The sequence below is a fragment of the Ooceraea biroi genome, chromosome 1, assembly GCF_003672135.1.
Source record: "Ooceraea biroi isolate clonal line C1 chromosome 1, Obir_v5.4, whole genome shotgun sequence".
NCBI classification, from domain to species: domain Eukaryota; kingdom Metazoa; phylum Arthropoda; class Insecta; order Hymenoptera; family Formicidae; genus Ooceraea; species Ooceraea biroi.
The window spans coordinates 24,436,024-24,463,148 of record NC_039506.1 but is presented as its reverse complement, the minus strand read 5'-3'; the positions used below and the strand labels follow the sequence as shown (position 1 = coordinate 24,463,148).

Sequence of the window (27,125 nt, the reverse complement as noted above, 5' to 3'; positions counted from 1 at the left end):
GCTGCTAATTAATGCAAACTGAATTATTTCCCGACGATTATTTTGATGGAGAATTTTTACGCAACAGGAACATGTTCTCATTTTTTCAAAATCTTTTTTCTTACCTGTGATGTATATGCGATATATGGTTTGTTTTTAAATTATGTAAAGTATGTTTTACTTTGCATAATTATAGACTCATACTCGTTATAGACTTGCATCAGTAACTCCACTACTTAACGATCTTTTTCTTGTTTTATTGTTGTTTTCTTATAATATTTCACTAATCTTAATTTATTAATTCTGCATTAATAATGCATAAAAAGAAACCTTGGACATGGTTTGATAAAGAAAGATATAGCACAAATACCTATAAGAGCAGATTTCAAATTACGCAGACTCGGTATATTCAGTGTTGTGATATTTGGATTTTGCGATGCGCAGGAATCCGCGTTTTGTAAGTCTCCGTTGACAATTCTTTACAGTTTTAATAATGCCTTTTAGTGAGAAAGAGAAAAGCAGAGGTTTCTATTCCTGCGAGCGAAGTGTACAATCGATAATATTCAGATGTTAAATGTGCAATTCTTTACATCGCAGTTAAATAATCTTTGCCCGAAAGTAACTCGCGTGTTTTTATTTCCACCGTTTTTATTGTTTTATCTCACGTTCCACTCTTATCTTTCCAGCCTCTTGCAAGCGGAATGCAACCAACTACTCCAGCTGTTTAAAGCACGCGATGGAAAACTCATGGTCGGTATTCATGGCAGGTAATTCCTCTCCGAACAGTTATCTTTTTGTTATTTTAATTCATACATTTTTTTCGAATACTTGCGTTATCTAATTCATGCAGTTTATAATGTTTGAGAACGTTTACCAGACATATTAATTGTTTAAAAGCTAACATGTACATAAATTCACATCAAATTTATGAACTGATTAAATCTTGTTCGTCCAAGCATAATAGAGTTCCCCCGATCTTTAAAATATTAAGAAATTAACATTTATTCCATTCGTTTTGGTAGGAAAGCCAGAATACAATTTTTTGCCTCTGAACCCATTCTTTCTCGATTATCATCGTCACGAGTATAATGGATCGGTGATACAGGGAAGCATAGCTGTCATAAATTCGACGTTGCTTGGCCTTGAGAAGGCACGTTTTACATCCGTGAAGCCATATTTTAAGAAAGACATCTTCCGCTTGGAGCTTGATATGCGAGTACCGGAGATGATCTATGAGGGTGATAGTAAAATAGAGGGTAATCTGATCGGATTCAAATTAAGTGACAAAGGTATAAAAATGCATGTCATTTTAGTGCTGGCTATATTCTAATTACTCACAAGATTAAAAAATTTTAAAAGTTTAAAAAATTAAAAAATTTTAAATGATTAAAAAATTTAAGTGTTAAATTACAGTTTTGACTTTCGATGAGAAATCGATGCAAGTTTTTTCTTTGAAAAACATCATATTTACACTAGCACAATTTTTGCAACAGGACATTTCAAGATAACTATAGGAGATGTCAGAATAAGATGGATTACAACAGGACATATGGCAAATGACAGATGGATCATAGAATACGTATTTATAAATCCGACAGTTGAAACTATGAAAATACATCTAGATAATTTCTACGAAGGCAGTAAAGAGCTTGGTAAACATTAAATTGATTCAAATATAATTCTATCCTTTATAGTTTATATTATAATATCAAATATATTGACTATAATTATTTGTCTTTAATTTGGAAAAATGATTTTTCAAAAATTTGTTTCTACGTAACACGAAATGTTTAATTTTTGAAATTATAGCTTGAAAGTCTCAAATATTTCTCACATTTACTTCATAATTCATATATATGTTATTTCAACTCGTTTCTTTTAAAGCGCAATGTAACATGTAAATTTGTTAATTATAGATGAACTCGCCATGGATTTTGTTAACAATAATTGGCAGATATTATATCAAACTATGATACCAGTAGCGAGCCAAGTATGGAACACGCGGTTGACTGACTATTGCAATCGTTTCTTCTCAAAGGTTTTCTTCACAAAAGTATTCCCGTGAAAAATTTTTACATAGATAGATTGAAAAATCTTAGATTCCGTTGTATTCCGCAATTTTATAATATACTATTTAATTTTAATTAATTTAATTAATCTCCTTAATGAAATATTGGTTTATATTCTTATCAATCACAGATGTATCAAGCGACGCGGTAGCGTCGCGACGCCAAGTACATAAAAAACAAGGTTCCGAGCAATGAGAGCTACTGCATAGACGTCGCGTGCTACCAAGTAGCTTATCCGGAATTTTACGTTAAATTCATATCAAATAAATTTTTGATTACAATATCTTAGGAACTAAAGACGTACTGAAAATTCTAACGATACTTTTATAACATAATGTGGATGCAAGCTTTCGATTGCGACCACTTCGAAAAAAATTGGTGCACTCCATCCTCAGATACCGTAATCGTATGCAACACTTGTGACGTTTCATTCTTCTCCAGATTCAGGTTCAGACTCACGTACGTACGCTCGCACGCAAAGCGAGTTTGTCCCTAAAGGCGCGTTCACATACGTACGATAGGTTCACGTCGCCGGACGGCGACGGCGACGGTGACGGCGTAAAGCCGGGTATTCACTATAAAGAGACGCGCTGCGCCAGCGTCGCCGAACGGCGACGGCGTAAGAGACGCTGGCGCAGCAGAGGCGCCAGCGTTTCAGAGGCGCCGGCGCAGCAGAGGCACCTGCGATTCAGAGGCGCCAGCGTAGCTGCGCCAGCGTTTTAGAGGCGCCGGCGTTTCAGAGGCGCTAGCGTAGCTGCGCCAGCGTTTCAAAGGCGCCAGCGTTTCAGAAGCGCTAGCGTAGCTGCGCCAGCGTTTCAGAGGCGCCAGCGTAGCTGCGTCAGCGTTTTAGTCGCGCGGCGCAGCAGAGGCGCCGGCGTTTCAGAGGCGCCAGCGTTTCAGAGGCGCCGGCGCAGCAGAGGCGCCTGCGTTTCAAACGCGCCGGCGTTTCAGAGGCGCCGGCGCAGAGATGTTGGGCGCCAGCGCTGCCGAACGGCGGCGGCGCAGAGACGCTGGGCGCCAGCGCAGCACGAAGGCGGCGGCACAGAGACGCTGGGCGCCAGCGTAGCACGAAGGCGGTGGCGCAGAGACGCGCTGCGTCAGCGTCGCCGGACGGCGACAGCAAAGACGCACCACGTCGCCGGACGGCGACGGCGAAGACGTTGCACCACGTCGACGACGACGACGTTGCACGACAATATCCAATCCAATAAGTTCATTCAAGCGACGCGGTAGCGAACAAAAGTATCGGTATACAACACTTGTATCCGCAATATCCATAGAAAATAAAAAACTCTTTCAGAGATAACTAACAGACTGATATCTCTCTTCCTTTATCATTCTCCACTTATGCCCGGTTTCTTCATACCTCTCAATAGCTATCTTCCAGATAACTAAAAATTTATTTCTTCATTGAAACCTCTGATTACGTATTTAACGGATAGCTATTCTTCATACTACTCACTTTTGACACAAAGTGTCTAGAATGTTATTATAAATTACCATATTCTGTCAGGTTACAAAGGTGAAGAAAACTGATTCTACGAGATATCTTTTGGATAAAGTTATCGAGAGGTGAAGAAATTGGGCCTTAGTACATTATGTATCGGATACAGTATTGCAGCATTAATGCAAACCGGTAAGATAGTATAAGATAAAAATACATCAATAATACTACTACATTTTTGTTAAAAGATAATCCCTAAAGAACCTTTTTAAAAAAAGAAAAAATATATACGCCAAGTACATAAAAACTCCCAACTTGTCAAAACTCAAAACTAAATATGAAATCAATAATTAACTAGCCAAGTATCTAGAAGCAGTTTGAGTATTTTACCCAAACGTTTTCCATGCATACTTTCTTATCGCATGACGATATTGAAGTACTTGGCGTGCCCGGATCGCAGTGGTCATGTATTCTTGTAAATTTTGTAAATCTTGTAAATTTGTACAATATCTTGATTTGTATTGTATCTTGTATCTTCATGATTTTCAATAATGACTCGCAAATGGTTTTGTGTCTCTTATAGGTAGGACAGGACATTTTAATGTGATTCGGGCACGCCAAGTACTTCAATGTCGTCATGCGATAAGAGAGTATGCATGGAAAACATTTGGACAAAATACTCAAACTGAATTGCTTCGAGGTACTTGGCTAGTTAACTATTGATTTCATATTTAGTTTTGATTTTTATAAATAGCATTTTAAACTTTTTGTTGCGTACAAGGTGAGATTGTTTATGTACTTGGAGTACTTTTTCACCTTTATAAGGTTTTTTCAATTTAGTATTACTTGAGACTTCTATTTCATCATAAAATATTAAAAACTGATTTGTAAAAGAAATGTATTTAGTATCATTAAATATTAAGAACTTTACAGATAAGAAATATTACAAAATCATAGAAAGATAGAGTAATTAAAGAAATTTTGCTAAGGTAAAATAAATTTTACATATTTTATATACAGTAATTCGATTATATCTAATGCAATATCATAAATTGTTCGTGCATACTGTATGTTCGCGATGCACGTAAAGATAACAATGCAAGTTGGCTGATTTTAGCACGCTCCGTTCATTAATCTGTAACGTTAATTTTCCAAATGGCTTCTTTTGATGATTCTTCGGTTTTCTTCCGACTCTTTGATTTGCAGCCTCAGCAGCATGCGGATTTCAATTATGTAAATTCGTTTCACCAACTCTTTCCTTTAATTTCGCGAAATGGACTTCTCCCTTTCGAAGATAAGAATTAAGAATATTGATTCCCCGTGCGAACTTCAGCGCGCAGAGAGTGCCGCGCGCATCCGGTCGTCCATTCGTCGTATTTACACGCTCGCTATTGCAGTTGCGCCCGTGTCTCGTAAGGATTAATTGATCGCAAACAGAGATCGCACGGTATACACGTGCATTTCGCTCGTCTTCAATTTACGACGAATACGACGCGCAAACGGGCCATTTTTAACCACGACAGGAAATCAAGATTCCTTTCGGGTGTAGCTCCTCGTTTCGAAGCGCGCGGGATTTTTCTCCGCACACGGAGGAGCGGAATGTAGCACTGAGGGGGTAAAACATGAAAGGGCGAGCAGAGAGAGGAAGAAATGAAGAGGCACGGAATTTGTTGCGGACGCGAGTCAGGTGGAAATGGTTAAAATACACGGCGGAGGGAGAAGTTGTTAAAGTTTCGCGCGGAAAGAATTCTTTCCGAGGGCGGCCGGAATATATCCGTGATAAAGTTATAAACTTTTGCGTGAGGACCAAGGCCGCGTCGTCGTTATGTAACTGCTTACCCTCCTTGGTGCGTTGGCGCGCGACGACCGTTGTAAATTCTCGTTTCGCCTCAAGAGAGTGCCGGATGTACGATCCATGTGAACGAGTTCCCGTAATTTTTGTAGTTTCCTATTTTCTGTTAAAAAATTAACGCGTGAATTACACGATGGATCCGTCAATAGCGCGTAAAATGATCGATCAATTCGCGAACTGATGTCGAATAGCGCGCGATAATAGAATAGGACATGAGAATTAGCGAATGATGCTCTTGTTTTGAAGTACACGCTTGTATCTCTTTCATTTGGCCGGAACCAATTGAACAACATAGCTCTCTCACGGTTTATTTCAATCAGCAAATCGAATTCCATCGATTAGAATCAGCTAGATGCGCAGGCGATGAACAATGTTTGCTGTCACTAATTCTGTCAGCGTTCTATTTTTTTCCTCCGCGCGAAATATCCGCTCTTTTGCGAAAGTAGTTAAATTTGTGAGACTGCAGATAAAACAAATGTAAGTAGTAGTTTGCAAGATAATTCTTTTTGATGACTTCTTCACATATAATGTCATTAACGCTAATATTATTACTAAAATATCTGTCAATTCCATCGCAGGTGCTAACATTAACATTTCTCGACTGATGAAGTCATTTCGTGTATAGCTGCGGCGAACGCTCGAGTCGCGTGCGCATGATAATCACCCTCCTCAACGCGATTTAGCTACCTAGTAATTATTCAATCCTCGCGAGATACAGTCGATGTATGGAAGAATCGATTTCGAAAATGTGCATTCAAGTTTTACGTAGTTCGTATTTTATTAAATCGACAGATCGCCATACGATTATACGCATACTGAAAACTTATATGCGGAACATCCCATGACTGGGCACTTTAAATTCGAGTGTCGAAACTGCAACGATCTTTACACGGAAAATATTTAAAGCGAGCTCATGTGCGCTACATGATATGCTTAATAATTATATTTCCGTCAATAATAAAATCATATATTTAGAATAAATAAAAAAAAACAAGATAAGAAAATTATTGCTCAATAATAAATCACGGTTGATGTGTTAATATTAAAGGCGATGTAACATAACTGTAATGTTAAAAAACAGCTATGCATGGCTATGCTTTGTCGTTTGGCCGCTCAGAGCGATTTGCAATTAATGTATCTTTTTATAATACAATTGTTGGAACTGCTGCAACGTCTAGCGGCATATTGCGTGTTAAATCTGGAAAGAAAGTGGCGCACGATAGTGTACATTTCGGTGCGCGTTTGACGCAGGTAAACGCACAAGCACGCATAGTTATCAAATTTTTTTTAGGATTCAGTTTTGCATACACACGTGTGCGTGTGGGGGATATAAATTTTTGGTTGGAGGCTGGCGCGTTACCGTAAACTTTTACGCGCAACCACCCCCTCCTATGGTGTACGAGCTTTATAGACGCGAAATGCTCGAAAAGAGTGTCAGCTTTCGTGAAAATCGTACGACGCCTCCGGTTCATCTGCACCGGGGGGCGGTATAGTACACTCGCGCGGAGTTACAAATTTACGCGCGCAAATGGCAGCCCGGTGCCATCAATCTTCACGGGCGACTGAGCGACTTCAAATTTTAAGGTTCTCCGAGTGACTTGCCGTCAGCAAAAAACTCGCGCAATTCGATTCGTCGACCCGGAAGTGTACAGCTCCGCGAAATTACGCGAGCCCCGACGCGGATGCTAACTCATCGTTACTATTGATTATCGGCGCGGCATCGCGCGAGCACTCAGACTCGTTGTGCAAAACCGTGGTGGACCACGGGTCTATTTATTGAAAGTAAGAGCACAATGTGTAAACGATTACAGATACATGCAGATAAAATAAATTCTGTATCGTAGTAATATCGCGATAATAATAAGTAAAATCACGATATTATACAACTGTATTCGTTAGTGCATTTCTGCGGGATGATTATAACAAAAATATTAATAGAAATATTAATTATTTATACAATAGCTATTTTTATATATCGTAACGTTTAGTGATGCCACACAGTGTCTCTCCTGTTTTTGTATATATGATATTTTGTATCAGCTTTTCCGATAAAATTCCACAATTATGCAAATAGCCTCATCTCGGCAGATATGACAAAGTCCAGCTCGTTACACCGCATTCGACAAGCGGAGCTCAGATTGACACAGGCGATACTCCGTACGTGATATGCCGCGATGGAGAGAAATCGTCAAGCCTCACCACGCAACTGAATGAATCACGAATACACGGCTACCCCCTCGCGCAGGAGCCCGCATTAATGTCCGCCACGCGTGACGCGGCGCGATTAATCCGCAATAAGTGCAATTAATTTCGAGTGATTTTCTGGGGGCGCACACTCGCGCGCGGTAAGCGCTCTGAATTAAATTTCACGTGATCCATCAAGCTGACGGGAAGAAATAAGAGTGTGAGGAGATAGGTGCATGCGTGAGACGAGAGATGGGAGAGGAATCACATGCTTTCTCTCTTTCTCCCTCTTCTTCTTCTTCTCGTATTTTCCTTCACGGTGGAGGCAAACCGGAATGCGGATGTGCACGTGGGCGGAAACATCGATCGTGCGTCGGCTGGCGAAGTCGGTAGACGCGTGAATCTCAATTTGCCGGCTGGTCCCCGCGGACGCGCGGCGTGTGTGTGTGTGCCCGTGCTTTCCATGTTCCACCGAACATTTACATAAGGCACGGATGCGAGGCGGTAATACGCGCCCGATGCACCCGCTTCCGCAGAGCGGCGTGGAGTAGTATCCCTCCGTTCGCTTTTCAAGGGATTAAACTCGGTAGCTCGAACGGAACCGGAGCCATCAATGCCTACATACGTGTCCTCGGGGATGCTGGAGCTTCGTGATCAGCAGGACCGCGCGGATTTTAGCTGCGTTTGCGAATTAAGTGTAGCCTGAACTCGATGAGGGAGGCAAGGAAAATCGATCGCGCGGCTACCTGAAAAAAGGGGGCCTCTTGAGACGCGTACGTTACGCATCGTGTTCCTCTTCTTGTTCGCTAAGCAACGTCAGCGGCCATCGCTTCGGGATACCCAACTAACCCAATTTTTTCGAGCCCCCGGCGATGCCCCGTGTCGTCCTCGCGATGATCCCCGACTCCCCTTCCCCGAAATTTTTTCTTTTTGTTCGCGCGGAATAGCAGTTGAAGAACTACGAGGGCGGGACGCCGACAGCGGCGCGCTCGCTCGTAACGGTTGGGCGGAGTAACGTCACGAAAGCTCCGACGGCACAGCATGGCTAATTAATCAAGCTTTTATGGTCGTCGTCCAGTTGAACCCTTGACCACCGTCCAGCTTGTCGCCCTAGCCCCTGTTTCCCCGTTCTCCGATTCTGTCTTTCCTCCGCTTCTGCCTCGGTCCATCTCGCTCGCGGACGCACGCCTGACCTTTCATGGACCATCCGCGGCTACGAGAACGACAGCAGGGAGCGGAAGGAGAGGCGAACACGCCATTTACCTTTGTACCATTCGTCGAGTCCTTCGTACGATCCTGCGGCCGTATAAATTATTCATGCCGCGATTAATGCGGTTAAATATTTAGGTACTCTGTTATTCTTTTACTCTAGCGCGGCCGCACGCGTAGCAGGCGCGGAGAGGGCGCGGGGAGGGTGCGGGATTACCGGAGCGCGGAACCCGTCGCCTCGCACAAACAAAATTTCGCGCGAGGTGCCGTCTCCCTGCTGATGCACACAGGCTGCCGTCGCTGCCGACGTCCTTAATTGGTGCTAATTACGCGGTTATACGTTAAACACGCGGGCGTCGTCGCGAGAGCGCCTTTTCGCGCGCGCGCGCGCGCGTGAACAGAGAGAGGGTTGTCAAAGAGCAGAATAGCGCCTCCACGTTCTCCCGCGTCACGTATCTCGGAGCCGGGATCCTTCTTAATTATTCCGACGGATTATCCCGTGCTCCTTCGGATAATTATTCCGTCGGACGTGTACAACGACCGAGCAGCTTTCCGCGAGCGAGCGCGCGAGGCTTTTATCGCCGCGTAAGTCTCTTACGCCTCGCGTCTCGATACGCTGTTTGAAAATGGATACGCGTAAAGTGCAGTTTTACAACGTGTTCTGTCGTTGCTGGTCGAAGATCGGGGATCGCCATCCATCTGGACGCATCGCTGTCGGTTAATAAATAATGAGCTGCTTTTACGTGCGGGACGCACGTACACATATCAATCCCTCGCCATTACAAATCATCGCGCGGCTCCGACGCCTCTCGGCCGGGCATTCCGGAAGACGTGGGTGATATACATAAGCACAAACAGCTACGTGAACGCGGGATAGATGGGCTACACGTTGCGGCAGGGATATTCTCGGGAAATTCACCATTTTTAAGCTTATCCATGGTACTTATTTCTCGGGAGATACGGGAGGCCCCGAGGTTTCAGCCTGCCAGCGAGCGGAAGGATACAAAACGAGCGCAAGCTCGCCGGCGTAAAGGATGGACGTGTTTTCCAGTCGTGGAAACGAGATTCTTTGGGAAGGAAATCGGTGGCCGCTTTGGTACACGGCGAGCGCGATTACCAGCGTTATTCCTGCGCTTCTCCGCGTCAAATTATATCGAATAAAATTGCCGGTGTATCTCGATGCGTTTGTCTCCCTTTTATTGTAGCTTACTGTTTTAATTGTCCTTTCAGTTATTCCGCTGACGGCTGCCAGCGCTGCGTGCGCTTTGTGTGCATATTTAAAATATCATATATTTAATTGCGTCGGTTAATAATTCAGTCTCGCGATTCACAAAGTGTGATTCACAAATTTAGCGAGCGCGAGTGACGAATGCGCGCGACTGTTTTTACAGGCTTTTTAATGCGCGGGTTTATAAGAGTGATCTATTTGGAACGGATATCCAACGTATATATGTACAGCAACAGAAAAATGTCTTATAACTCCTTTGTATTTTACTGCAATCCGTCCATAAATTAGTCAGGGGTGAAGGAGTGCCACTTAACCGACAACGATAATTCTTCGCTGCGAGAGCTGGCTTGAACAGGCGATATAACGCCCCCGTGAGAGATGACAGGGCAATTTTTTGACGAAGGATATTTCGATGATTTGTTCCGGAATCATTTTTTGCGGATATTTTAAGGGCGTGAGTATACTAAGGAGCTTTTAACGTTTATTATATCGCGCGGTGCATTTAACGGCTCATTTAATGGCACATTTGCGAAGGTTATTTATATATTTATTTATGGTGCATTATAAAATTACAATTGTCCGGCAAACTGCATGCGTTACGATCGAATTATATTTATTTGCCATTTATGCAATTTACATTGCATTAATACATGATAACCGTTTGCGGCGCGTATGGCTCATAAATCAACTCGACTTCAAACACTTTCAATGCTGCTCAACCCTTCATACAACAGCCGCACACGTATTCCGGCAAAAAAATAAAACTTTCTACTGCAGTTTCCTCATGCTTTTTATTCTCGTTCTTCACATCGGGACCTCCCTGTGCGCAGACAACTTTTACGGTACTTTACCGGCTTCCTGTACACACGTTCGATACTGTGGTAACCCGGCAAAATTCTACGAAGTCCATTCATTTCCGCAAATGAATTCGCTATGCAACTTTCTCCACTTTTCTCTTCGTTTTCTATAAATATAATAGATACGCTCATTGTTCGAGATTCGAACAAGTATTCGAATATTAAATCGATGTCAAAGTTAAACGCTTCATTATTCGTTAAGAGTTATTTTTGTGCATTCTCGTTTTTGAGTGTTTTCGCGCCACATCGCGAGTTCTCGTTCGCGCAAACAGCTGACTTCCTCCTCGTGTGATCGTGCGAGAGAGACAGAGCGAATCATAATATCGAAAAACGACTGATTTCAGCATATTTTTCTAGCTGCAAAATAGCCAAGAATTCTCTCTCGATCAGCTCATCGAGGTCTTTGTCAGTTTACCGACGATTTAACACCTATCGATCTATCCACAGTCTCATACGGTCTATTGTCGATCTAATACAGTCTACCGATGATCTAACACGATCTATCGTCGGTCTAGCATCAAGCATTAACGGATTCATATCTATCGTTTCGCATAATTTCTCTTCCTTCGATGATTATTAATCGGAGCCAGGAAAATGGTACATCCGACAAATAGAGAAATCCAAAGTACAGATCACTGCTCGTCTTGAACATCGAGCGGAATATCATCCGGACTTGTCCGTACGTACTAAACTGCGATCTTGGACGATCCGCGGGTCGTAAAAATCTGACGTAAAAATTAGGATTGCCCTAGGGCGTGCTGCGATGGGGTTTGGTAAGTTTATGTGAGTTTCGGAACCCCACGGCAGTAAAAGACTCACGATTTCGAAAAGTGGATGTTGAGACTCCAGGGAATCGCGCGCGCGCTCAATAATAAAATAGATAGACGGCAAAAAGAAGGAACGCTCGATCGCTTCCCGATCATTAATCCCTTAAAATCCGGGGATTTATTGAAAGATAAAGTCAGAGTCAATAAATGCTAGATTAATTTCCGTAATTTTCAGTAAAGTCGTGCGATCAAATACACGATAGCTTTATCAGGCAAACTAACGTCGCGAACTAGCATCATTAAGTTATTGCGGAAAAGATCGATCGCGTAGGAGGGACGATGATAATTAGCGTAATGAGCGTGAGATTAATATAACGAATATATTAATTACGAATATATTAATACAACGAACGAGGAAGCGTAATTAATATGACGAAAGAGAAAGCACGTGGGTGAAAGAGAGAAAGAGGACAGCATCTTTTGCGTTTGATATGTCTGTTTACAGTGGCGGCCGGATTAAATTTCTCGCGCATTGACGTCGCTACAAAGCAGAGGTCGGGAAAAGGGGAGGGGGGAGGGGGAGGGAGAGATGTACCATTGTGTGACTATAGAACGTTACTTTGAATGGCGAGAGAGACTCGCAAAGAACGTTCCGCAAGAGACATCTGAATATTCACATATCATGCCCTCCCCGCGCTATTGTAGCTTTTATTTGTGCTCCGCATTTTCCTTCATCCCGTTACGAGCAGTTCCGGCAAGAACACAGTACTAAATCATAGAACAGCGAAACTGATGAAACGTACTTCGAAATGCGACCCTGGGGAAGCGAGCGGGGACAGCATTACTCCAGCCAGATCGATATTTTCAATATAATGCACCGAGCGACGAATTGCTCGATATTTATCGCGAAAATTTTTTATTGATGCCGCATTCATACGCATCGCACTGTTAATTTTTTTTATTGTGCCTGTATTAAATACTACCGCTATAATAAATAGTGAATCTGAATGGAAATGTACGATATTTCTATCGCGCATCTCTCACATTTGCTCTCGTGATTATTATCATCACGCTCTACATCCCATTAATACATAATTACGTTAAAAGAATAACGGAGCGCATTTTAATGGCGCATTCGTTGCGAGCGGAGTGAAATTTTAACGAAATATTGGACTTGTCACTGAAGATAGCGCGATAAATTGCGGTGCGGTGGGTGCATTTAGAAACTGGCGAAATATCCGAGTTGGAGTCGCATTGGAACTTGAATTACAATCCATATGATACCATGTAAGGGTAATTTTAACCGCAAGGGGAACGCGAGTTAAAGTGAGATTAAAAGTACACGTCGCGAAGAAATTGTAAGATCGCCCGTAAGAACAGTTACGTTTCCTGACAGTCGGCAGAACTGGCGAAGCCCGAACGCACGTGGACGCATTGGAGAACGAGTTTTTAATTCGAAATCCGATTCGCTGGCTGATCTCATTATCCCGTCATTACCGTTCGCCTCGAAGAAAGAAATCCCGAGTTGCGTCGCGGTAAATGGCGGAGCACGGCCAATATGTGTGTGTGTGTGTGTGTGTGTGTGCGCGCGCGCGCGCGCGCGCGTGCGTGTGTGATAGAAAGAGGAATAAAATTGTATGAAAAGCGAAGGGCTAAAAGTGCGCGAAGTCTCTGCCTTTCTTCCGAATTAGCCCGGGTGCAATTACGAGACGTCGGTAACACCAACTGCTAATCGAGTAAGTCTCTAATCTCGTTTGGCTCGCCACGCGCGAAACGATTTGATCTTCGCGGCTGGGCGAGCGAGGCCACGCTCGGGGCAACGTGCCCGGAATGAGAAGACGTTTCGCAAGGCAACATCTTTTCCATCGCGCCGACGTCTTCGGCGTCGCGATGTCACGGCAAGACCGAGGCACTAGACATCCACGCGTGTTTCACGTAGCTGCCGGCCGCGTTACGTCGACCGACGCGTTTCGTGCTCGCGATCGATTCGCCAGAACAAACGCATTAACCGCGAACCGCGAACCGCTTAGTCTCAAAGGAGCAATGCGGCTACCGCGCTCTAGTAATGCAAAAGCTCTCCGCCCCAATTCTCCTCGTCTATCGTGCGTACCCGCCACGTACCCTTGGTTCTCTGCCCGCCATCCGCCCCCTCGTACCGTTCTCTCGGGCCCCCTTTCTCCGCCGCGCGGCCTCTTCCTTGCACTTCATCGAGGGTTCGCGGCTCCTAAATTTCCTACCCTTTAGTAATAATATATCTGTCCCTTGGGTGTCGCTGAGGAGTCCACCTCATCCTATCCGAGGACCCCACGTGCGCGACTATTATCTTATATATAACCAAGCCTGAGAGCCCGGGAGTTTCCTGCGGCGGAGAAGATCCTTGGCCCAACCCCATGGCGTATCTTCGGACGCTACGGACGTATCTTTAAGATTGCACACCCTCGGAAACGAGCTCCTTTATGCCCACCGTGCGGGTCCCTTTGAAGGATTTACCGAACGATGCGCGCAAAGAGAGAGAGAGAGAGAGAAGGGATACGGACGATTAAGGAAAACCAGAGAGAGTGAGTTAACGAGGAGAACAAGGATGAGGACAAGTTTCTAAATTGATTGAACGTTTTTTTCCGGGACGTCAAGGGTGTCCGGCTTTTTCAAGCTTGCACAGAATATTCCGGCCTCATTGTATCCGCTTCATCGTTTATTGAAGGGATATCTTTCCAGTTGCCAGTTCTGTCGTAAACAATTTTAGCCAATATTCACAAAATACGAGGTAGATTTTCGTTTTATTTTCGTTATCTTTCACTGCATTGACGTTGTTGCTAATATCGACAGCTTTTGGATAAAAATAGCTATAAAAAAGTATTGTTGAAAATTCAGCGTTGAATGTTTCAATATCCTGTTAATTAAATGCTTCTAAATGCTCATATAAATCTATTTAAGATTCCGCGCGAAAATATTATTCAGGCTTTCTAAAAAGAAAAATAATTATAGTGAATAATATTATTAATTATTAATATTCAATATATAGAATCTCAAGGATTGTTCCCAAAGATTGTTATAGTGAAAGAAACGTTTACATCAAATTTTTCAAAATGGTCAAGTGTTCCGTCCGTGACACGTTAAATGGATTTTTATCTCAACGTTTGTAATGAGCACTTCTTTATATTTAAGAGACGGCGTATATTCTATTATGAGAATGACGTCGGGGAAGCGTAGCCATTTAAACGTTCTTGTTCGCGAACGTACCGATGAAGCCCAGACTCAAAAACAGCGTGCTTTCTCGAAAATTGCTGCCGGCCGTTTGCATGTTAAGTATGTTGACAAAAGAGATATCTGCGACAATTCTCACGCCAAGCCAGGGACGTTTGCCGAGGCCCTTTCACGTTTCGCCACGGCGCGAGAATCTCCCGGGGAAAGCAGAGAGCGTGAGAAGGCGTTCTTGAATTCATCCCTGACACGTCAGGTCGGATAACGTGAAGGGTTGGTTAAGTAAGAAATGTAGCGACTTTGCGGAACGTGCGATCGAAAAAGACTCTTTCTCACGTAGACCCGGAGACCCGGCTGGCGCGATGGAATGTACAAAAGCCGTGGACGTCTGATGTGCGCGCCCTTTCCTCCTTTGTTAACTGTTTCCTCTGTGAGTTACTGACGTTAGTGGATTTCTCTTGGCAATTTTTTAAAGCTCCGCAAGAAACGAATGGGATGGCACGTTTCCGGACGGTTTTGCGGCGTTTCCGCGTTGATTTCCGCGTCATGATTTGATGAACCATTAATTAAAACAGGACGTAACGTAATGCAGAATATAAGCCGGTAGACTATCCGGTCTGGACTTTGTACGGTTGCATCCTGATGATCATGCTGCACGGCAAACGCAGCATTCTTCTGTTTTTTGTCCCAATTAGCTTTAATTACGCGGACAGCTTCGACGCTAGCCAATTTTCGTTAAGCGAAGGGACTTACTAACCCGGACTTACCTTACGCGCTCCTGCAAAAAGTTAAGCACCTTCTCGCACTCCGAACTCCGAGTAGATTCGCCCTTTTTTCGTGCCGTGCTGCATTTTCCCCGGCAAGACTACGACCCTCGCCCGCAGTAATATTAGTAGCGAAGACTTTGTTTAGCGCGTTCGCGGTTTTATCTCCCATAAATTAAATTAAAATACTCCCGGGTTCGCGTCTCTCTTTTCCTTCTCTCTTTTCCCTTTTTTAGGTACGCGGGGGAAAAGGCCAACGCTTCCCGTGAACATTTCCGCTTGTTATCGCGGAATTAAATGACTCTCCGCGCCGCTGTTGCGATAAAACATGCACCAAGAAGCGCGTACCTACACACTTTTATCAGGGAACTCGGTGACCGCGTAAACAGTCGCTGGTTATTTCAGGATGAATCCTTGGAAAACATTTTCACGAGATGCGTCGTTTGTACATTGTGTACTAAATCGAGTATGCCGACCAGAACTACTGACCGACAAAGAATTTGGTACCTGCCTTTACACCTGAATAACACACTTGAATAGTACACCTATAATTTCTAATTGGTGATATATTATAAAGTTAATTAGACACATGCGTGCAAATTAACATGTTATATCCAGGTTGTTTAACATTAACATCGTGCTTTAGTTAAAGTCTATTATCATACACGAGTATATTATCATTACATCACGTAATGCAACGTATCATTACGCTGTGCCATGTGTATTAGATGTATTTATTCGTCATGTATATTGCATATTCGGCACACGAAAAAAGAGCAGGAGGTATATATTAACATTTGTATCTTATAATTATGATTACATATATGTACAGGGCAAGAGAACATGATTTGTCTAATCGTATTAGTCATACATGTACGTACGCAAGCTGGCTTCCCATGGCGGCTGCTATTATGCAACCAAATATGTGGTGTAATGCGGTCGGTCCTGCCATGAAGTACGAAACTATGCGGCCGTCGGTGGATACTGCAAATTGTGCGGATTACTTTCACAAATTATGTGGAATTCGTGAACTTCCGCGTTTCGGAGGTTTCGATCGTACATGGATAGCCGCTTGCACTTTCGAACGCTCTTTCGAAACGAGTTTGCCTCCTTCTTTCCTCGATTATCTCCTCCAGGATCGCGTCAACTTAAATTTGAGGACGAAAAAAAGAAATCATTAAAGCCTCAAGAACTTCAGTATCTTTTGTATTTTTTCTGTATTCTGTATTTTTAGTACGTTAACATTCCTGCTTCGATAAACATCGATTAACCGCTTAAAAAAGAATAGAATCAATCATAGTTCGTGTTCTGTTATAAATTTCAATGTGTTTAAACAATTAGAAGATATTTCTCTTTTCAAATTAATATTTTAGAATTGTATAAATATAAAATCCCTAAAAAACCTTTTTAAAAAAAGAAAAAATATATACGCCAAGTACATAAAAACTCCCAACTTGTCAAAACTCAAAACTAAATATGAAATCAATAGTTAACTAGCCAAGTACCTCGAAGCAATTCAGTTTGAGTATTTTGTCCAAATGTTTTCCATGCATACTCTCTTATCGCATGACGACATTGAAGTACTTGGCGTGCCCGAATCACATTAAAATGTCCTGTCCTACCTATAAGAGACACAAAACCATTTGCGAGTCATTATTGAAAATCATGAAGATACAAGATACAATACAAATCAAGATATTGTACAAATTTACAAGATTTACAAAATTTACAAGAATACATGACCACTGCGATCCGGGCACGCCAAGTACTTCAATATCGTCATGCGATAAGAGAGTATGCATGGAAAACGTTTGGGTAAAATACTCAAACTGCTTCTAGATACTTGGCTAGTTAATTATTGATTTCATATTTAGTTTTGAGTTTTGACAAGTTGGGAGTTTTTATGTACTTGGCGTATATATTTTTTCTTTTTTTAAAAAGGTTCTTTAGGGATTATCTTTTAACAAAAATGTAGTAGTATTATTGATGTATTTTTATCTTATACTATCTTACCGGTTTGCATTAATGCTGCAATACTGTATCCGATACATAATGTACTAAGGCCCAATTTCTTCACCTCTCGATAACTTTATCCAAAAGATATCTCGTAGAATCAGTTTTCTTCACCTTTGTAACCTGACAGAATATGGTAATTTATAATAACATTCTAGACACTTTGTGTCAAAAGTGAGTAGTATGAAGAATAGCTATCCGTTAAATACGTAATCAGAGGTTTCAATGAAGAAATAAATTTTTAGTTATCTGGAAGATAGCTATTGAGAGGTATGAAGAAACCGGGCATAAGTGGAGAATGATAAAGGAAGAGAGATATCAGTCTGTTAGTTATCTCTGAAAGAGTTTTTTATTTTCTATGGATATTGCGGATACAAGTGTTGTATACCGATACTTTTGTTCGCTACCGCGTCGCTTGAATGAACTTATTGGATTGGATATTGTCGTGCAACGTCGTCGTCGTCGACGTGGTGCAACGTCTTCGCCGTCGCCGTCCGGCGACGTGGTGCGTCTTTGCTGTCGCCGTCCGGCGACGCTGACGCAGCGCGTCTCTGCGCCGCCGCCTTCGTGCTACGCTGGCGCCCAGCGTCTCTGTGCCGCCGCCTTCGTGCTGCGCTGGCGCCCAGCGTCTCTGCGCCGCCGCCGTTCGGCAACGCTGGCGCCCAACGTCTCTGCGCCGGCGCCTCTGAAACGCCGGCGCGTCTGAAACGCAGGCGCCTCTGCTGCGCTGGCGCCTCTGAAACGCTAGCGCCTCTGAAATACTGGCGCAGCTACGCTAGCGCCTCTGAAACGCCGGCGCCTCTGCTGCGCCGTGCGTCTAAAACGCTAACGCAGCTACGCTGGCGCCTCTGAAAGGCTAGCGCCTCTGAAACGCTGGCGCAGCTACGCTGGCGCCTCTGAATCGCTGGCGCCTCTGAATCGCAGGCGCCTTTGCTGCGCCGGCGCCTCTGAAACGCTGGCGCCTCTGCTGCGCCGGCGTCTCTTACGCCGTCGCCGTTCGGCGACGCTGGCGCGGCGCGTCTCTTTATAGTGAGTACCCGGTTTTACGCCGTCACCGTCGCCGTCGCCGTCCGGCGACGTGAACCTATCGTACGTATGTGAACGCGCCTTTAGGGACAAACTCGCTTTGCGTGCGAGCGTACGTACGTGAGTCTGAACCTGAATCTGGAGAAGAATGAAACGTCACAAGTGTCGCATACGATTACGGTATCTGAGGATGGAGTGCATCAATTTTTTTCGAAGTGGTCGCAATCGAAAGCTTGCATCCACATTATGTTATAAAAGTATCGTTAGAATTTTCAGTACGTCTTTAGTTCCTAAGATATTGTAATCAAAAGTTTATTTGACATGAAATTAACGTAAAATTTCGGATAAGCTACTTGGTAGCGCGCGACGTCTATGCAGTAGCTCTCATTGCTCGGAACCTTGTTCTTTATGTACTTGGCGTCGCGACGCTACCGCGTCGTTTGATAAGATAGCAATACTTTAACAATTTTAATATGTATGTGCTTTCGCTGCAGAATTGCATGGATATAATACGCGCACGTGTGGCCAATAAAAGCGAAAGTACGAAAATTATAAAATGCGGATCGATTTAATTAATAGCGTCTCTCGCAAACAAAATTCCGTGCGTGTTCACAATTCGTGAATTAACATTAATACATTTCACACAATTCTGTCAGATATCTCTGTCACGACATGAGGTAAAAGTTGTCTCAATTTATTACCCACTACTATGGGCGGTTTAGTATTCTGAATGGATATTTATTGACTTCATCTTTCGTGCATGAGCCTACCAGATCCTGCGGAATTAATAAATTAGCTATGCGGCTCGACACGCGAAACGCCCGAGGTCCGTTCTTCGTGATTTCAACAGTCTCGGCTCTTGCCGACAGGTACAAATAGCATGTCGTCCTGCATTTAAATAAAATTTATTGATAAACAAAATCTGCATAATTGATCCGGCACTGCGGCGATATTGAAATGAGTTCGAGAGGAAGAACCGAAGTATTCCAAATCATAAACAGATGCTTCGTGGATGTCGAAACGGCTCTTCCGGCGCATTAATGACCGAGAGTCGGCTCTGAGCTCCTTAACGATCGACAAATGGTGGAAGCAGTCCTCGTGATTTAGTTGTTGCAGTAGCAGCAGCAGCAGCAGTAGCGCGAACGGCATTATTCCCGACGGTTAATGCAAGAGTAAATTCATGCACGTAGTAAGGCAAACCAGTCTGTTCCTGCTGGTAATTGTACGCCATAGAACGCGTAATAGATCGATGAGGAAAGGAAGCGAGGCAGAATGGTATCATCTGGAGTGTTAAATGGAATTCAAGTTAGTGTTGTCTGAGACCCCGGGAGAGCACGGTATATAACGCCCCATGTAATCTTATGTATTTCGCGTTTCCTCGTAGCTGCGTGCGAGCGCGGGAGTAAAAGAGCGAGAGAGAAAGAGACACGAGGAAGAGAGACGGAGAAAGAAGAGGAAGACGAGGATAGGGAACCGATGTCATTAGAAACGAAATAGTCGAAATGTTTAATCACGACTTCCGCTCGTTACCAACGAGAGAATCCGCCGGGAACGTAATTCCGATTACGTATTATATTTCTGCATATTTCTGAAAAAGCCAGTATGAATCGTACGTTTGGATTCGCCTTTGTCGATCGAGAAAACGCGCCGAAATAGCCGCGCAACGACGTCGGCAGGAAAAAAGGGACGCCCAACGATTCAACGAAAACTTTGGCAAGACCCCAATTTTCTTTTGACCGGCTAGTACAACGTTCCTGAAGGCAGTTCGCGCGCGGTAATTAGCGGGAAACGTAATTACGGACATTTAATTAAAACGAGCCGTTGTCGCGCGGTCCCCCCCTGTTTTTCGTCGAGTCCTCGGAGTCCATAGTCGAAATTTCGCTTTTTTTTTCCGGTAAGCGATATCCTCAGACTCGCGTCGGGTCCTTAATTATGCGTCTGCGAGTCGTTTCTCTTGTTCCTGTTTGAGAGCGGCCGAGGGTGCGCCAAGGGTTGCACCGAAAAAGGAAAACCATCCTGCCTACGTCATCCCGATTTGAATTTATGTTGGTGTAATATCCAAAAATATTTCGTGCTCACTTTTATGTTCTAAATGTGGGATAAATAAAATCTCTGCACACGATAACAACACATTTTACTGCAGTAAATAAATTATCGCTCTTTGAAATTAGTACGAAAAACACGTGAATATTTATAACGTTTCACTGTACGCGATTGCTGAAACTGATTCCGGTTTTATGTCAAATTCTCATGCACGATCATTTCATATCGGGATACAAGATAATCTTGAAACACACGTCATGCATATTTGTTCACTATTCTCACACTTGAAATGAGATAAAACTATTTGTCGTTGGAAAATATAATATTTTCGGAACGATAATTATAAACACCAATGCATCCAGGTTGTTTCGCTTTGTTTGCGCTTTCACGCAACAGTGAATCATCATTCGGTGGACACTATTGCGAGTGCTTTCACAAATGCTTTTAAACGATAGGATATTACGATAATTACGTACCTTATTCATCTCGTGCTGAACGTCAAGAGTTCCCTTTGTCCTAAAAGTAACAGAGATAGCACTCATGTATTAATCTCTCAGGCTATTACAAAGCTTTAATTAATTAATTAATAATTACCGCGCGCACGTATTCGTAACAATTACGATAACAATAGCATTACAAACAAGCATGGAATATGCGCGCTAATTGCGCCGTGTTGCGCGTGAAGAGAGTACATACGCGATCGTGCATTTCCCTCGATAATCAAACGAAATCAATTGCGCGTAACCAAGCACCGATCAATCTTCTTGCAGCGTCGAAAAATACCGGAAACCGGTTGCTCGCTTGCGGATGTAACGTCACACAAATGTAGCCTCCCCCATCGTCTTCATGCCGATGACATTAGCTCGCGCCGCACGTTGCAAGATCCAGCATTCACGGAACGTTCGTCAAGTCCGCGCCCCGGATAACGAGTCGGGCGCCATGCAAGACGGAAGTTAAACGTTTATACTATTATTCCGTATCTCCGGCAGGTAGCAACACCTCGTCGAATTTGCGACAAGTTCCGAGGGAGAGATGACGGAGCGCCGCCACTACCGCGGCTCGTGCTTCGTAACGGGGTAGCCGGGAAGAGGAGTATGTAACACTCCAATTAAGCTGAGGCATCAGTCCGATGTGTCTGGAGAAGCGCGCTGCTTGACAATGAAGCTCCCTCCTTCTCTCTCATTTTCTCTCTCTCTCTCTCTCTCTGTCTTTCTCTCATTCTCTGTCATGATGCTGGGTGTCGTAACGAGTCGTAACGGTATAACGGCACCGGAGAACACGGATGCGGGTCCGCGCCGAAAGTTTCGCGAATTTTCCCACGAGCTTCTCCTTGCTCGTTGCATTGTCGAGGGGCTGAGCGAGGAGAGCGGGGGTGGTTAATGTGTATTAACGCGAGATGTACGCGCAACTAATTACGGAGCGCCGACAATGTGTGTTAAAGATTTTCGTGATGTATAATTTACTGGTGCAACTTGTACGAGCGTTCTCTTTTCCTTTCTCTCTCTCTCTCTCTCTTTCTCTTCCAAGCAATTTCCCTGACGAAGAGTATCGTAGAGATATATGTCTTACATCAGACTGATAAATAATTCTAACGTGTTCTCCAAAGGAGTCGTATCGTAGAAGTAATTTTTGCTATGATATTTTATGGATGCTACGATATTTATATAAACGTCTTTGAGCGCTATTTATTCCAAAATATATGAAATCTCTCCATGTAACTTAAAATAGTCGAAAATGGAATTTGATTGCACCCATTATAATAACATAGCGGCTTGCCAATTACATCTCTGGTTATGCAAAATTCTATCCGCGCTCTTCGAAATTTAAGCCGTTAAGACAGCCGCAGTCTCGAACTTATCCCTTTTGTAATATCTGCGTTAAACCCAGCCCAGAAAATTGAACGGATCGGAGTCTCGGTACTTTCATCTTATTAAAGGCGCGCGCGTCGCTACAAGAAAGATATTACGGAAATATTATTTCAAAAAGATATATATCATTTCCCTCCGGTCCTTCTTCTCGGTTTAGACGATTAAAGAATCAATATCCGTCCTTAGGTTTCGTCTTCTTTTTATCGGGTATCGGACCGGAGGGTCTCTCGTTTGTAAAGGAATATCGGAGCCGCTCCGCGCCACGTAAAATAAACTGTTTTCTAGCGATTTCGTTTCGAGGATTAACGCTCCGTTAGTCACGACGAGTAAAACGACGGTCGGCGGCTCTCCGCCGCGACGAAATTCCCGAAAGAAGTCCTCAGGGTGAGCTCAAAGCGACCAAGTCTGTCGCTCTCTCGTCTCAGGGTTCTCTCCTCCATTATTCTCTCCCCTCTGTCTTCCACGTCCTTCCCTCCTCCCTTTCAGCGCCCTAGTCTCGCCCTCACGGCTGCCGGTTCTCTTTACGCGTTACTCCTCGCTCGCGAAAGTTTCGATCTTGGGTGCTTCACCCCTTTTAATACGATTACCAGCCGATGCGAGTTCGCGTCGCGCTCTCTGCGTCGCCTTTGCAGAGCCTGCAGCGTTTCCCTTTTCCCTCCTGCCTGCCTGCCTGCCGTTCAGATGCTGGCAACCAGCGCGCCCGTCGAATTCATTTCGGTTATGGGGCAATTCCGCGAGTCGCTGGCAATTTGCGAAAACTTGCCGCCTGCCACGGAGGCACGGAGCGGGCGGAGAATGCCGACTGATCCGCGATGTGGCGCGGAGCTGATAAAAAGCGGCGCATTTGCCGGTACTCGCGAGCACTCCCGCCGAATTGCTCGACGGCACCGTATTTATGCGCAGTCTGATGCGTACATATTCTGTCCTCCCTCCTCCTCGGTACTGACTCGGATCCTCTCGGATTCTAGATCACCACGAGACAATCATAAAGAAAAGAGGCATTTCTCTCCCGCAAATGGATTCACTTGCGAGAAGAAAAATCGACATGTCGTACCTTCCGGCGAATAAATTTAAAATTCAAACGGCTGAGAGAGAGAGAAACAGGGATGGATCACGATAATCGCGAGGATCATTTTGTGCAGCATAGGTACCGTAAAATCCACGGCATCGTGAGCTGTACATGCGCTCCGGCTTGTTAGGCCGATCGATACCTGCGGTATTTGTGCCGCTGCAACGCGATCTTGCATCGATCTTGTATCCGCAGCCACGGAACCAATAACTTTTGTTTGCCTCCGCGAAGTACGACTTTATTACATCGCGTTTGTTCGACTTTACTGTTGCTGGTGACTTTTACAACCGCGGCTGGCCGCGTTCGATTCGGGCATCCGAATTATTTGCGGGAACGCGAGTACAAGCGTGCTCACTACAAAGCTCTCGGGTCTCAAACATCTTCGTGAACGCAAGTTTCCACGCTGTCCTTAAAAATTCGTCGTGGAAATCGTTTCGGAGAAGATTCGGGATACTCCTGGCGGTATTAAACCGGAAGCAAACGGCCGTGTCAAAGCGGGGGGTCGCCCAGTTAGAGGGTAGTTGCCCCCCGCCGTTTGCAGTGTCTCGCACAGCGGGTAAGTTTGATTGTCGGCGGTCGCAATTTGCGCGCGGAACGCGTGAGGACCGCGAGAACGCGTGCGACATCCGCGCGGAAAACTCGACAGGGAAAAGTTTTTATTTCGCCGGTTGCAGAATCGAGTTCCTGCCATTGACTTTCTCCCATCGAGCTCTCGCGTCGCCGGCATGTCGACGCCCGTCGTTCTCCATCTCGTCTTCGTCGCCTGTACCATCCTTAGTGCTATAAAACAATGTCGACGAATCCGCGAGAGAGGTTTACGAACTTCTGAGCGCGCGACGAAAGTACGTTATTCCCGACTGGAAACGTGTCAAAGCGCTCCGTGACGCTGCGCGCAGTATTTTACAACGTAATCGCCGCGGCTGATTTATAGAACGCATCTGCATGGGATTAATTTATGAATTTCTTGATTTCTTCGCACCTTTCGGACTGCCTGGGGTCACGTTAATCTCTCGAAACAAACGCTCGTATCTCTCGACATTTATTCGATTCTGATATCCGAATGTGGGATGTAAAATAATGCTGCAAAATAATGCGCCGTGAAAGGCGAGAACGCGTATTTCAATTTAATCGAACGGCGGGAATATTTTATTTCGCGTATATTTTATGCAATATATTCTCGTTCGAGAAATTTGGAATATCCTTCCTCCAAGTTCAACCTACTTAATTCCGTTGAATATCGCCGGAGCTCGTATGAAATATTGCATCTCAAATTCTCGCATGTATATTAATACGTCATGCATGTATCTAAATGCATGAATACGTAAAGATAGCGAACGGTTTTACAGGCGAAATCCTGTCTAAATTACGGCTATATCGTATCTCGCGAATGGCAACCGACTTAATACAATCTGTCTGTCGTGTTAATTAGTGAGATCTATTAATTATTCATGTATTTGGCGAGCGTCGGGCTCGCTTTTTAGTGGCAGAGGGAAGAGTCCGCAGGTGCATATTTTCGATTTCCTCGGGGACTGGTTTAGTGAAAGTAGAGAAACACGATAGTTCACGATGTGCCCGCCAGATTCCAATCTGAATGGGAAAGATCCAATCTAACGTTCGACGACGAGAATTCCCACTTGTTTTAACTCGAAATAACAGATCGAGTCTCACAGATACCCGACAACAAACGACATTACGATCCTTTGGTGAGTTTGCAGATGGCTCCTTCTTAGCGAGAATTTGATCAGCGGTCTTTCTACTTGTATCCTTGGATCTAGCCCTAAATATACATTAATAAAAAAACTGCGAGTGAAATTTAATTTCTTAATTAAAATTAAAATCGCGAATTAATGGAAGAGTGCGATTTAATAGTTTGTACGCGTCCTCGATGTTCCCTAGAATCTTTTGTCTTTTAACATCGAATAACGGTGATTAACGCGTCCGACTTTAACGTAGGAACTTTAACGTAGGAAAAATCGTCTGAAGATTCTACGCGAAAAACGCGACCGCGGTGCAGAGGAAAGAGCAAGATTTCTTCACGCCCCGTGCCAGCGCTTAACTTCCAGGTAGCAAACGGTAGACGCAAAAAGAGTAAATGCAACACTCGTTCACGGTGAGGAGGGAGACAAGGACCCGCGGAGCCGCAGAATTTTCCATAGAGCTGTCGGTGCGCGCGTTCTACTCGCGCTCACCGCCGTCGAAGCGTGCGCTCGCGGTAAGAAGAGGATTGCAAAAAGAGAAAAAGCAGAAGGAAAAAGGAAGAACGGTGGAAAAAAGGGAGCAACAAAGGTGCACAGTATTTATAAAGAATCCTAACGACTTCGTAATTAGTGTAATTACCGCCGGTGTGCCGTGTCTTGCGCGGTCTTAATGCCTGCGTCACTCGAAGCGCTCTCCGTAATTCCTTCTAATGTATCTGCCGGCGAAAAAGGGGGCGGAAGGGACCCTCGCCAGTGGCGGCAGAACAGAGGAGGAGGGTGACCTCCGGCGCTGCGACAGGAGCCCGTGGTATCTAGATCGAAGCTGCGAAGCGACGCGCTCTCGCGAACGAGGATCCTCGTCGACGATTGCCAGCGAGAACGGATTACCTCTAATCTCTGACATTAGCTCCCGCTCTGCATCGACCGTGCTTCTCGCGCGCCTGCACCTACGGGAATATGTCCTTCTTCCCTCCCCGTGCTCGTTGTACCTTCTGCTCTTTTTCTCGGGCGGCTCGCTCGCGAGAATATCCCGGAATAAAAAGGGATGACGCGGATAAATCTTGGCGCGCGGCCCTCGCCGGGTGGGAATCCTTCGGGAACTACTAATTATGAAAGGGCGCTTGGCCAGCGGATAAATACGCGCTTTAGCGTTCAAACAGGTCGCCTGTATCGCCACGGCTTCAGATGCGAAGGTGTTTCTTGCCTCGTGTTTTCGGACTGTTTTCCCAAGCACTGATACGTGTAACAGTGATAGCGCACGTGCGAGATCACGATATTCGATGATCGGTTCCTCGGGAGATCGGGTTCAATGATCGTTACGTAATTCGTTTAAATTAATCACATTCAGAAACTTTCTTTTTTCTCATTAAATCGTTATGTACAATATATTTAACGCTGCCAGTGACATGTGTATTTAATTAATACATGTAAAACGAAATCAGCTCTGTCCAAGATTAAGAATAATAATTTTATTCATAATTCTTTTTTTATATATTGCAGTGAAGAATGTTCTGAGAAATTAAATATGTCCCAAGAATTCTGGCAAACTTCCTCGCATTGCACACGGGTTTACTTCTTACTTTTTCTATAAAGAATGCGCACGAGGGTAAAATCGAGAGACCGGCAATGCATCACCCCCCATCCGTAATAATACCCGCTCATGTTTGAACTATGCGCGCACTTCGCAGGAATACCGGATTCTTGTGCGGTAAGTCCAATTAATTCTCAAGTAAGGAAATTAGGACTGCGAAACGGCGTCTCCGGTTCTCACAACGCGCTCAACGAGACGTTGCTAATTGTCGCCGTATGGTTACCGATTTATCGCCCAGGACTCGAGAGCACTGCCGACGTCTAA

At 44.3% G+C, this 27,125-nt stretch overlaps 1 pseudogene; it reads left to right on the top strand.

The window, feature by feature from the left end:
- The first annotated feature begins 634 nt into the window (after positions 1 to 634).
- LOC113561990 lies at positions 635 to 27,125 on the top strand (annotated as a pseudogene).